The 12,081-nt window shown below is 43.0% G+C and overlaps 1 protein-coding gene across 7 annotated transcripts in view; it reads left to right on the forward strand.

The window, feature by feature from the left end:
• ATP9B (ATPase phospholipid transporting 9B (putative)) overlaps nt 1-12,081 on the forward strand; it is a 267,517-nt gene that overhangs the window by 101,992 nt on the left and 153,444 nt on the right. The window lies entirely within an intron of this gene.

Below are 12,081 nucleotides of genomic sequence, written 5' to 3' on the forward strand. Positions count from 1 at the left end.
TATATTGCTTACAACTTGCTGAAAGTTAGGCATGTGTGGTAGTCCATGTATGGAAGTGCATGAAGTCAGTGAGCAAAGCAGCTTGGCTGCACTGCCTGGGTTGGAGGGGAGTGTGTGGCTGAGCATGTGGGTGTGAGGGGCTTGACGGGGTGAAGTGGAAAGGTAGCCAGCTCCACCTGGAAGAAGCCATTGAAGGATTTTCAGCTTCAGTCTGGGAGGCAGAGGTGGGAGGATCATTTGAAGTTAGGAGTTTGAGATCTGCTTGAGCAAGAGTGACACCCTGTCTCTGGTAAAAAAAAAAAAAATAGAAAATACTAGCTGGGCGTTGTGGCAGGCGCCTGTAGTCCCAGCTACTCCAGAGGCTGAGGCAGGAGGAAAGCTTGAACCCAGGAGTTTTTAGGTTACTGTGAACTGGGATGATGCCACAGCACATAGGTGACAGGGTGAGATTCTTGTCTCAAAAAAAAAAAAAAAAAGATCTTCACCTTAGAAAAGAAATGATACTATTGGTGTTTTTAAAAGATTCCTTTAAACAACCTGGTTCCCTAAGGATGATGGTGGCCATCTAACTTTGTTACTGCCTCATAACCTCCCAAACTGTGCAGGTCTCCTGGGAAAATAGATGGGGTCATCCTGGCTCCTACATGCAGCATAAATGTGTAACAGAAGAAAGATTTTTTAATCTTGAGATATATACAGAGGGTGCCAAAAAATGTGCACACATTTTAAGAAAGGAAAAAACTGTATTAACATTGTGGTACTCAAATCATGTTTGATTTCTGCACTTACAAGAGACACAAGCTACAACATACAAGATAACAAACATCGGTATATATTCACTATTACAATCTTAATAGTCTTTTTCCTTTCTTAAAATGTGTGTACTTTTTTGGCACCCTCTGTATATATCGATAAAAATAAATGAATGAAAATTTATGAATTAAGCAAATAACAATACAGCAAAATGAACAGAAAGAGCAGAGGGCGAAAGAACATTGAAAAGTAAGGTTGTATAACTAAAAGACCCAGTAAACACAGACACCATTTTAGGAGGATAGATGAATCAACAGCTACTTAAGGAAGAAAAAGAAAAGGAAGAAAGCACATTAACGCCAAACAAAACTAATGAAATAATCCTTGGAACAGGAGAACTTTTACAGAGCCATAAAAGACTACTTAGTAGCACCAATATAGTACAAATAATTTTGAAAAACCAAGATGAAGTGGATCATTTCCAAGGATGGTGTCATTCACCAGCGTTGCCTGTTAGCGGCAGAAGATATAAAAGAGACCAAATCCACAGTGGAGATCAAGTTAAGGAACTACCCCACCCATAACTGAATAAATGAGCCAATTGAAGAGGTCTGTCTCATGGGCGTCCCGGCACTACTGAGACTACCGGACTGTGGGTCACACTGTCCTGGGGTCTGGGCTCTTCCTGAAATGCTAACACAGGTGAAGGCCTGGTGGGAGGGCACCCTCTCTGCCTAAGCCTTCCTCAGCAAGGGACAAAGAGTGCTCAGCCCACTTACTTAGAAAGGGCCCTGTGGTGGGGAGTTGTCCAGTGTCGGGTGCACAGATGCCCTGAGTTCCACCGTTGCCCAGCAGCCTCTGTGGGACTGAGCCCCTTGCACACGGTGCTGACCAGAGCGCCCTGCACTCTGTTCTGCTTTCTCATGTCCCCACTGGTGTTCCCTGGGGGCCATCCCTCATAAGCTGAATCCCCACATAAACTACATGACCTACAAGAAAACCCAAACTATGGCAGTTGGTCCTAGAGGTTGTCCTTGGAAGCAGACTCCTAGGGTGAGATTCTGGACTTGGGTTGCTCACTTCTCCCACGATCACCAAGTAGGTGGTGACAATGCCTGCAAGATATTGCCACACAATTACTGTGCTCTTAAGTGTGGGGACTGGAGGGGGTCCTGATGGAAGGGGTGCAGGGCTTACACAGAGGCTGTGCTGCTAGAAAGATCTGGGGGCTGCAGTCTTGTGGATTAGGGAGGACTGTGCTGTTATTGGCCACGAAAGCTGTGATGGGAGGAGGGGAAGGCCCAAGACTGCTCCTTGCTCACTGAAGTACAGAGGTCCCCAGGGCCATCCTTAGCTGGATCCTGATCTTCCCCAGCTGGAAGGAGTGGCAGAATTAGTAAGGAGGTGAGCTCCCTACACGTAGGGCACAGATGGGGAAGCAGTGGTGTTCTGCAACATGGAATTGACTAGTAAGGAGGGGAGCTGCCTACACGTAGGGCACAATAGGGAAGCAGTGGTATTCTGCGACGCGGAATTGTAGGTGGTGCTCCCAAGAGGGGGCTTCCACGTTCTCCTGGATTCTTTGGGTCTTCAGAAACTGCCTTTTCCAAATTGGTAGAAAAAAACAAAACAACTGAGGTCAAATCTCAGTGTTCCCAAAGTAGGAATGGCTTGTATCATGGGGGCAAGGGTTATTCATGAAAAAGCTCCAAGTACAATGTTACAGCAGGAGCTGGGAGGGTCCCTAGCAGCTTCCCAGCCAGGATAGGTGGGGCGTGAAGCTGGGACATTCCCCTAAGCCAAGTCTTAACCCTCCGTACGGTCACCTGGGCCTCACAAACCATGATGGCATCTCAGTCCGTTCAGGCTGCTGTTTGGGTAACTTGTAAATAACAAGAAATTTATTTCTTGCAGTTTTGGGTCCTGGGATGTCTAACATCAAATCAGATTTGGAGTGTGGGGAGGGCCTGCTTATTGCCCTGTACACGGCATCTGCACGGTGTCCTCAGGTGTGAAAGGGAGAGGCAGCTCTTGGGGCCTCTGTGATTCGGGCTCTGTCCCCATTGGGAGTGCTCCACCCTCACAACGTAAGCAGCTCGGACAAGTCCCCAGTCCACAGTAGTGTCTCCCAAATGCCATCACCATGTGAATTTGCTGGACATGTTGCAGATGGTCGGTGGTGAGAGACCTGGAGTTGCTGGTTCCACGGTGTGGAGTGTTGAGGAATGGGTGAAAGGCTGAGAGTACTCCGAGTTTTGCATTTGGAATGAATTTATTAGGGAAAACCAGAGAGCCTGCCAACCAATGATACTCTCCAGGAGGGCGTGAAGGATAGTGCCTTTTTCAAGGTGGTAAGGAATGTAGTACCAAATAAGACACGAGCATTATCACGTGATTGTCGATCTTTTGAGTCAGAGATTGGTGGTGGGAGAGCTGATGTGGAGGGCTGTCTAGTGTGGGTGTCAGTGTGGGACCCTGGAGCACCAGGGCCAGGTCTTACCAGCCCACTACTACTAGCAAGCTGATCATAACTAAAAGGATATGAGAGATGGGAGCAACCGTGGGTGGTCTGGGACAACAGACCCCGACCTCCCCAGGTCTGTGGTGGTGGCTCTTCAGCTTTTGTTCCCAGGGGTCCCCTCGTCTGGCAGAGCAGCATGATACTGGGCAAAGAGGCCATAGTTACCAGGTGAACAGTTTGTGTCCGCACTGATAACAGATTCTCAGACTCCATTCTCTTAGGGTCAGGACTTCAGGCCAGGTAATAAGTGCAGGTAATTTTTTAAATAATATATGTGAAGTGATATAATATTGATTCAGAGTAAACTAAGAAGTTGTGGAACGTGTATTATAATTCCCAGCCACCTGAGGAAGAGGAGTCACGAAAGTGGAGTCCGCTAGTCCCCTCTCCTGCCAAAAAAGACAAGAAAGAGCAGCCAAATGCCAGGTGTGACAGATAAACAGTAAGATGACTGACTCAATAATTAAACATAAATGGGACTAAACTCTCCAATTACAAGGTAGAGTGTCAGTCTGGATCAAAATGTGGTACTCTCCAACTATTAAAAGTAATAGGTAAAATGAAAAGATGTGCAAGGATGAGATTCCTTCTTCCTAATCTACAAATTAAATAGATGTACAGAATACAGAGTAACGTACGGCCTTCTGGATCCTTGAGTGTGGCCTTTTGACTGAATCCAAATTTTACAAACCCTTTTAATAAAGGGATTTGTTCTGTGCAGTCTGTATTTGGTTGAGGGACTGTACTTGGGGACTGGGAGGGCCACACGTTCCTCACCCCTGAGAGGCACTTTACTGTATTGGCAGATAATATTAAAATGCACCAGCTGCACAAAACACATTTGTTTAATGGAACAACTCCAACTATATGCGGTTGGATATAAAAGAGATCTAAGTATATTTTTAAAAATTGAAATAATTTAAATTTACTGATTATAGCAATATGGATTTAGAAATAAATAAAAATGTCTAAGAATACCCTGACATATTTGGTAAAAGGTGAAAGATTTATACCATCTGAAGAAAGAGCAGAGCGTATATCCTAAAGTATTTGGAAATTAAACGTAGAAACCTCTTAATACTCATCTTTAAGTGTAAATGGCCTAAATACCCAATTAAAAGGCAATGATTATCAGATTGTAAAAGAAACGAGATTCAAATATATGGTGCCCAGAAGAAAACACATCAGAAGCACTCACAGGTTAGAAGTGAAAAGGTGGAAAAATATATCCCATGCTAATACTAATCAAAGCTGGAGTTGCCTGTACCACTGTCATGCAGAGTAGATCTCAGAGAAGAATGAGAAAAGAGCTTGTTTATTCTGAGGACACAAAAGCCCTAAACATTTATGCACCTAATAATAGAAAATAAAGTCATGTGCTGCTTAACCCCGGGATGTGTTCTCAGAGCGTCAGGTGAAGGCCAGAGTGCCCTGACACCGACCCAGAGACCCAGGTCGTGTGGTGCAGCCTCTCGTTTCCTGGCTGCAGACGTGAACAGCAGTGGGCACCGCAGGCGTTTCTAACACCTTGGTAAATATTTGTTTATCTGGAATAATCTAAACATGGAAAAGGTGCTGTAAAACTGAGGTATGAAAGATACAAATTGGTACACCGGCCTTGGTAAGTGGGCACTTCTCACGGGTGGAGCTGTAGTGAGTCTGGGAGCAAGGGTGGCTGCACAGCCAGGCTCACTGCATACCCCTGGGCTGCACCAAAGTCATAAAAAACTTTCTCTTTAATAGTAAATGAACTTTAGCTTTGTGTAACTTTTTAACTTTATAAACTTTGATTTTTAAACTTTCTGACTCTTGTAATAACATGTAACTAAAATACAAATACTTTTTACAGCTATACAAAAATACTGCCTTTTAAAATATTATTTCCAAATGTTGGATAATAAATAATACATCTCAAAATATCCCTTAAGTTAAAGAAGCAGTCACAAGAGGTTAGAACTCCTGCCAGCACTAAAGGAAATGTGAACTTTGTCACAAGTTTGTGAAGACTTTTTCATTTGACACAAAGTCTAGAATTATTTTTTAAAAGTTGATAAATTTGAGTAAATGAAAGCAAGAGCAATTTGCCTGGAAAAAATAAGCATAAACAATGTCAAAATGTATAGGAGAAAATACATGCAAGTTGCATTGCAGTCATAGGACTCAACTATCTAACACCCTTAAAACTTGATTTGAGAAAGGAATGAAATTCTGAGGTGTTACGGTAAGAACGGGCCTGGAGGAGATTATCCTTAGTGACATGGGCCAGTCACACGAGGATGATACTGTTACGATCTCACATAGAAGGAGGGACTTAGAGAAGCCTGACTGATAGAGATGGAAAATACAAAGGCCATGCGGGGCTCGGGTCTGGGGCGGGGGGGACAGGTGAAAATGGTCGGGAATGGTGGGGGCGAAGGTCTCACAGTGACGTGAATGGACTTACCACCCCTGAACTGCACACCTGGAAATGGTTAAGGTGCTAAATTGTAGGTTGTATTTACCACAATATACAAAAATCAATTGATAAGATAAAGACCAGAAACCAGATAGGAAAGTGGGCGTAGGGTATGGACACTTCACAGAAAGGGAAATTCGAATGTTAATAACATGTAGAAAAACACCCAGTGCTGTTCATACAGCGGGATCAGCCCGCAGTGGTGGCATCTCCCTGACGCAGCATGGCGAACGGCACCCCTGAAATTGCCTGTGTGCCCAGCCATCAGGGTGTGCGCTTGGGAGCCTATGGAGCAGCTGCTGCCTGGTATGCAGCAGCCCCTCCAGTGGAGCCGCCTCGTCATGCCGGGTGCACTGTGGAGCTGCGCAGAGCTGGACATGTGTGGACGTGTCTGCTGAGTTGACGGGACAGAGCTGGACGTGTGTGGATGAGTCTGTTCAGTGAGGGGACAGAGCTGGACATGTCTGTGCTGAGTGAGGGGACAGTGGACATGTGTGGACGTGTCTGTGCTGAGTGAGGGGACAGTTGGACATGTGTGGACGTGTCTGTGCTGAGTGAGGGGACAGAGCTGGATGTGTGTGGATGAGTCTGCTCAGTGAGGGGACAGAGCTGGACGTGTCTGTGCTGAGTGAGGGGACAGAGCTGGACATGTGTGGATGAGTCTGCTGAGTGAGGGGACAGAGCTGGACATGTGTGGACATGTCTATGCCTAGTGAGGGGACAGAGCTGGATGTGTGTGGACAAGTCTGCTGAGCGAGGGGCAGGCCCCCTGGAGCCCATGCGGCTGAAGAGTACATGGACACTGTGCCTATATCTTATCTTGCCCCTCCTGTCATAAGGGATAGTTAATACCACCTGGAAACATCTAAAACCTTAACTTCGGGTCCCAATGGGCATTTCAGATTGAAGCAGAGACACATCCCTAGGACGGTTGTGGGGTGCTGTGGACTGAAATTCAGCCACAGAGTTTCGCAGCAGAGCGGCAAGGGACACCACACAGTGGTGGAGGTCGTCCCATTGATCATCACTGTGTGTCTGAGCTATTTCCACGGAGATGGGCATCATCAGGTGAACAGACAGGGTGGGAACTATGCTCATGAGAGCAGACGGGGGAGAAAAGGGGCTGGTTGAAGCCTGCGGAGGACGGACAGTGGTTTTTAAACTAGCTTGGGAAAGAATTCCCAAAGCTCTGGGGAGTCTGGGACTCCCAACACCCTGCCTGGCCAATCCGCCAGGTTACAGGCAGGAGGTGAAGTTGGGGGTGGGAGTGTGCCCTGCCCCCTTGGCAGGCCTGCCACATGCACTGTGGAGGGGGTGACACCTGTGGAGGCTGTTCCACTAGAGAGACAGACTGACTTTCGGTGATTTGTTCATTTAAGATACGTTTACCTTGTGTGAAGTGTGGCAAGTTCGTAATGAATGTCATTCAAGGAAATGTCCCTTCCTTATCTTTGATGATCTCTAACCAGGTTTGTCTTTCTCACTTTAAATATATTATTCTTGAGTTCTAGATTGTTTAAAACAAAAGAAACTTTTTTTTCCATTTTTTGAAAAAGAAGACATGTTAAATAATTAGTTTTGTGTAAATGGAAAACTATTTAAACTATTAAATGTAAACTATTCAAATTTATCAACCAAACTTTGTTTAAAAGTGATAGGTGCTTATTTTCCTTTTTTTATAGTGTAATTTACACCAGAGAAAATGTTTGTTTTTTTTTTTTTTTTTTGTATAAGCTTAAATACTTTAGTAAGAATTGAGCACATTAAGCAAGGTGTCTGTACAGCCTGCCTGTGCCGGGCATACGCAGGTGGAGGGAGGGGTCACACCCACTTTCGAGACCCTCAGGCCCGTGTCGGAGAACCAAATGGCTGACTGTGTAATGCTTTGCCTTATACAGGTGATTGATTGTATTGTTCTTGGTATTATTAATTTTACTTATTGTTCAAGACATAGGTCATCTCTTGAATGTTTGGAGTTTGAAATTCCAGCCAGTTTTGCAGTGTTAGGAGTGTCCATTGTCTCTTTTCCATCATATTCCCATTTAATCTTTTTCATAATGTATTTTCTGCTGTAATTTCTTTTGCAAACCATAGCACACTTATCATTGTTCACATCTCTCTCAATCAAAATACTCTCCTTTTAAAAAGGAAAACCTCTATTGTTTGTGAAATGAGGCATATTATTGAGAAAACAGCTTGAAATTGTAACATTTTGTATTCTTCCTGGGCTCCCCCAAGCAGATTTTATCTTTTCAAACTACATAACATTAAGGAGAAGGAAACCAAAAGAGGAGGTTATTTAGAGATAATTTCTTTCCCATCTTCCCAATCTTTATTCTATGCTTCATGAGATTGGTAAAGAACTATCTTTTAGAATAATTTTCTTCTTGTGAGACAAATGTTAAATGTTTAAAGTCCATCATTGCCTTTATAGAATTGAAAGGAAAATGCATAGATATTGTATGTTCTTCCACACGTAATTGTGTTAGAAATAGATAAAAGCATTCACATGATAGATGTCATGGAAAAGTAACAGGGGAACCAGCTTTATTTGCAGTTGAGAAGGCTCTATAAACTCTTATTTAATGCTGTTATTTTTCTTGGAGTTTGACATGAGGAGAACACACTATACAGTAACAGATTTGCATGCATTAATCATTTTTTACACTTACATTGAGGGAAACCTTAGGAAGAGTTTCAAGAGAGTAAATTCTGTGAGTTTGTTCAGGGTGTGAAGTGTTGGTACGAAGTGCTGAGCCGAGGGCGGGGGCAAAGGGGATGTACCTCTTCCCCACCCCCACGAGGTGACCGCCTGGGCAGACCTAGCACCTATGGAAATCAGAGGATGAGCCCAGGTTTGCTTGACCATTCATTTAAGGACGAGGCCAAGTGCCTGCTCTGTGCTGGGAGCTAGTTCTGTGAATAAACAGCATGTGTAGTGCTCTGAAACAACAAAAATAATCATTCATTTCAGAGAATAATTTATTTGCTCTGTACCTTAAATGATGAATGATTCAGCACTTGATTTAGTTATGCCTGTTCAGACTGAGTTTGCTGGATTACAGCTGGAACTCCAGGACCAGCAAGCAGTGCGAGGGTGCCCCTGTCAGCCATGCAGATTCTCTGTCTTTCCGACATTGTCTACCAAAACTATACTTGAAGATCACATGTGACTGAATCAGAAATAAGTGCTTTCAGCTCAGCTGTAAATTCAAGCTTAAAGTTGTCTGGTGGAGGCTACTTGCTTTTCTTTGTAAAAGGTGATTTTTCCTGGTTCTGTAATACATAAAAGTCAAAAGGGAAAACTCATTTTATTTGTTTCTCAATTAGACAATTTTTATCTCTTTACCTTGAACAACTACTTTAGTTATAAACAAATGGGACAAAATTCCTGGCATTTTCTGTGGAAGATACAAGAACAAGATTAGAACATAGCACTTGGATATTCTCATGTATTTTAAAGGCTGTAGTGATGGTATGTTAGCTACTGTGCACGAGTTTGATTTTATTTCAGTATATTTAGAAATCTGTAAATATATTATTACCATTAGTATAAAACTATATAAAAGTAAAATGGTTAATGGCATGAAAATTTTTATAATCCTGCCATCTTAATGTGAATATTGATACTATTCTTTTGACTCTTCCCTTCAAGATTTTACTATAAACAAACATTTATATTGGAATAATGCAATTCTCAGTTTTCCACTTAAAAACATATTTTCATAGTATGTTGCATTTTGATGTGTAATTATCAGAAGATTTTTGTAAGCTGAGACTACTGAGCACAGCAAAGCATGTAGCTTGTTTTACTTGATAAACTGTACCATCTAGAAGTAATTTCTAAGGGACGGTGAGATTATAATTTGTGTGTGTCCACAGAGACAGTGGGGCCGCATGTGGCCTCAGAGTATGCCACAGATTGGTCAGGGTCGAGTCCTGGAGCCCCAGCTCATTTGGACCCATGTGAGTCCCTCACCGAGAAGACATGCGCCTTCCCCTCTCCCGGCTGCTGTTGCCCTTCTGTCTCCTGTGATGCTGTTTTGCGACTTTTCCTGTGTACTTGTTTAGCTTCGCACTGAGGTGAACTTCCTGAATGAAAGACCGTGTCTGCATCCTTGTTTACAGTCACAGTTTCTAATGTAGGGCCTGTTGCATATTGAAATACTGACTGCATGCTTGAGCAAGTTAAATGAATGCCCAGACTGGTCCATGATGTAACTAAGGCACAGTTTATTTAAGTACAATGTATAGTCTTGAAATGATTTTCTTAAAGGAAAATGTCTTAAACACTGACATCACAGTTGTCATCCTCGCAAACCCTGAGATGCTAAGGGCAAGTCTTCAGTCCAGAGGTGACCCTCTTTTTATGGCAAAGCAGTGACCAGGTGGGCCTGCTGTGAGCTCGCAGCAACCTGGGAACTGCCACCTCACCATCTGGTGCTCACGAGGAAGCTGGGCCCAACACTCCTTCTGTGAAAGTAAATGTAGTTGGAAACTGTTAGGATTGGTTTAGATTAGGTGTCTCACAAGTAAATCAGTGAGTGAAATACACGAGGGCATCAAATACCAGACCCATCCACGTAGCCGTCAGAATAGCTGGAACTTACATTTATTGAAGATGGTTTGATAAGTAAATGGGAAGGAAATGCCAGGAGCACAGACCTGTTTCTGACATGCAAATTATTTTGGAAAATATGTTTTCGGTTTCTTCCCATCCTTCCCAAACTGGATTTCATTAATGATATCCAAATTATATTATAAATTATATTATATAATGATAGCAAATTATCAGTTTATAAGAAAATTAAGTTCTGTGGAGGTGGACTTATTTCATTTATTTATTTATTTATTTTCAATTTTATTGATTTATTTATATATTTTTTTGAGACAGAGTCTCACTATGTTGCCCTCGGTAGAGTGCTGTGGCGTCACAGCTCACATTAACCTCAAACTCTTGGTGTAAGTGATTCTCTTGCCTCAACCTCCCAAGTAGGCTAGGACTACAGGTGCCCACCACAACGCCCAGCTATTTTTTTGTTATTGTTGTCATTGTTGTATAGCAGGCCCTGGCCAGGTTTAAACCCACCATCCCTGGTGCATGTGGCCCACACCCTAATCACTGAGCTGCGGGCGCCCAGCCGAGGTGGACTTACTATAAAGGATACTCCCAGCCAGCAGGATGTCTCTCCTCCATTACTTGGAGCTGTGGAGCTGTGGGTATTTATAGTTCTTTATTCTGGCAAGGTTTCTGTGACCAAGATATGGACTATGGCTTTAGAAGAAATATAAAGTTCTGAAATTTAAAATTGTTGTCTTTATGAGCGTGGGCAGTGTGCTGCCTCATGACACGCCGTGCGGCCACATCTGTCATCTGCCTGTGTAGACGTGGCAAGCAGCACACAGCTTATGTTTGAAGTTTGTTTTAATGAAGAATATACAACATGATAATAACATTTTAAAATATGGATTTAAGGAAGGCTTTTTTGTCTTCACACACACACAGATGTCTGTGTTTTGCAGTAACATTCACAGAAGCATTTTTTGCTTTGATCAGCGCACACACAACTGAGAGACAGAACCCTTGTCCTTAACAAGAGGTAAGGAGAGAGAATCTGCCTTGCACACAAAGTGAATGCTGAGGAACTGATTTGTGATGATTTCTGGGCTGATACAGTAAACTCCGTTACTGAAGCTCAAGCCCCAGTTTCACGACCCAGCCAGATAAAGCAGCAGAGTTTGAGCCTGGTGCGCCCCCATCATGAGCCCACGCTCTGTGTCACATGCGCACTCTCCGTGACACTTTTGAGTGTTACTGTGTGTTACTTAAAGTTAAAAAAATATGGTAGTCAACTAAAATTGTACACTGTATTTATAAAGCTGTTTTATAATATAGTAAAATTATTACAGTAAGTGAACCTTGTCTTTATTTGTCTTAATTTGTTTATAATTAGTGTATTTCAATATTGATATAAAGTCCACACTGAGTTTGTGACATGGTGTGGTATAGTATGGGGCATAGAACTGGCTACTATTAAGCAACCAGAGACTACATTTATTCAGAATCTACCAGTCCCTACGGGTGCTGGATAACAGGGAGATTATTGTATTTTCTGCTTTTCTAAGAGTGCTACAGTTTTATTCAATCACATATTTGAAGGTACAGTTTTAGTCTGTTCTCTTAAAATACAAGAACAAGCTGGGTGTGGTGATATGCACCTGTAGCCCAGCTCCTCGGGAGACTCACTTGCCCAGGAGTTCCAGACCAGCCTGGGTACCACAGCCAGACCTTCCCTCTAAGTAAATAAATAAATAAAGTAAAATATTAGAACATAGAGTATTCTTATGACAA

This window comes from Nycticebus coucang, chromosome 19, assembly GCF_027406575.1.
Source record: "Nycticebus coucang isolate mNycCou1 chromosome 19, mNycCou1.pri, whole genome shotgun sequence".
NCBI classification, from domain to species: Eukaryota; Metazoa; Chordata; class Mammalia; order Primates; family Lorisidae; genus Nycticebus; species Nycticebus coucang.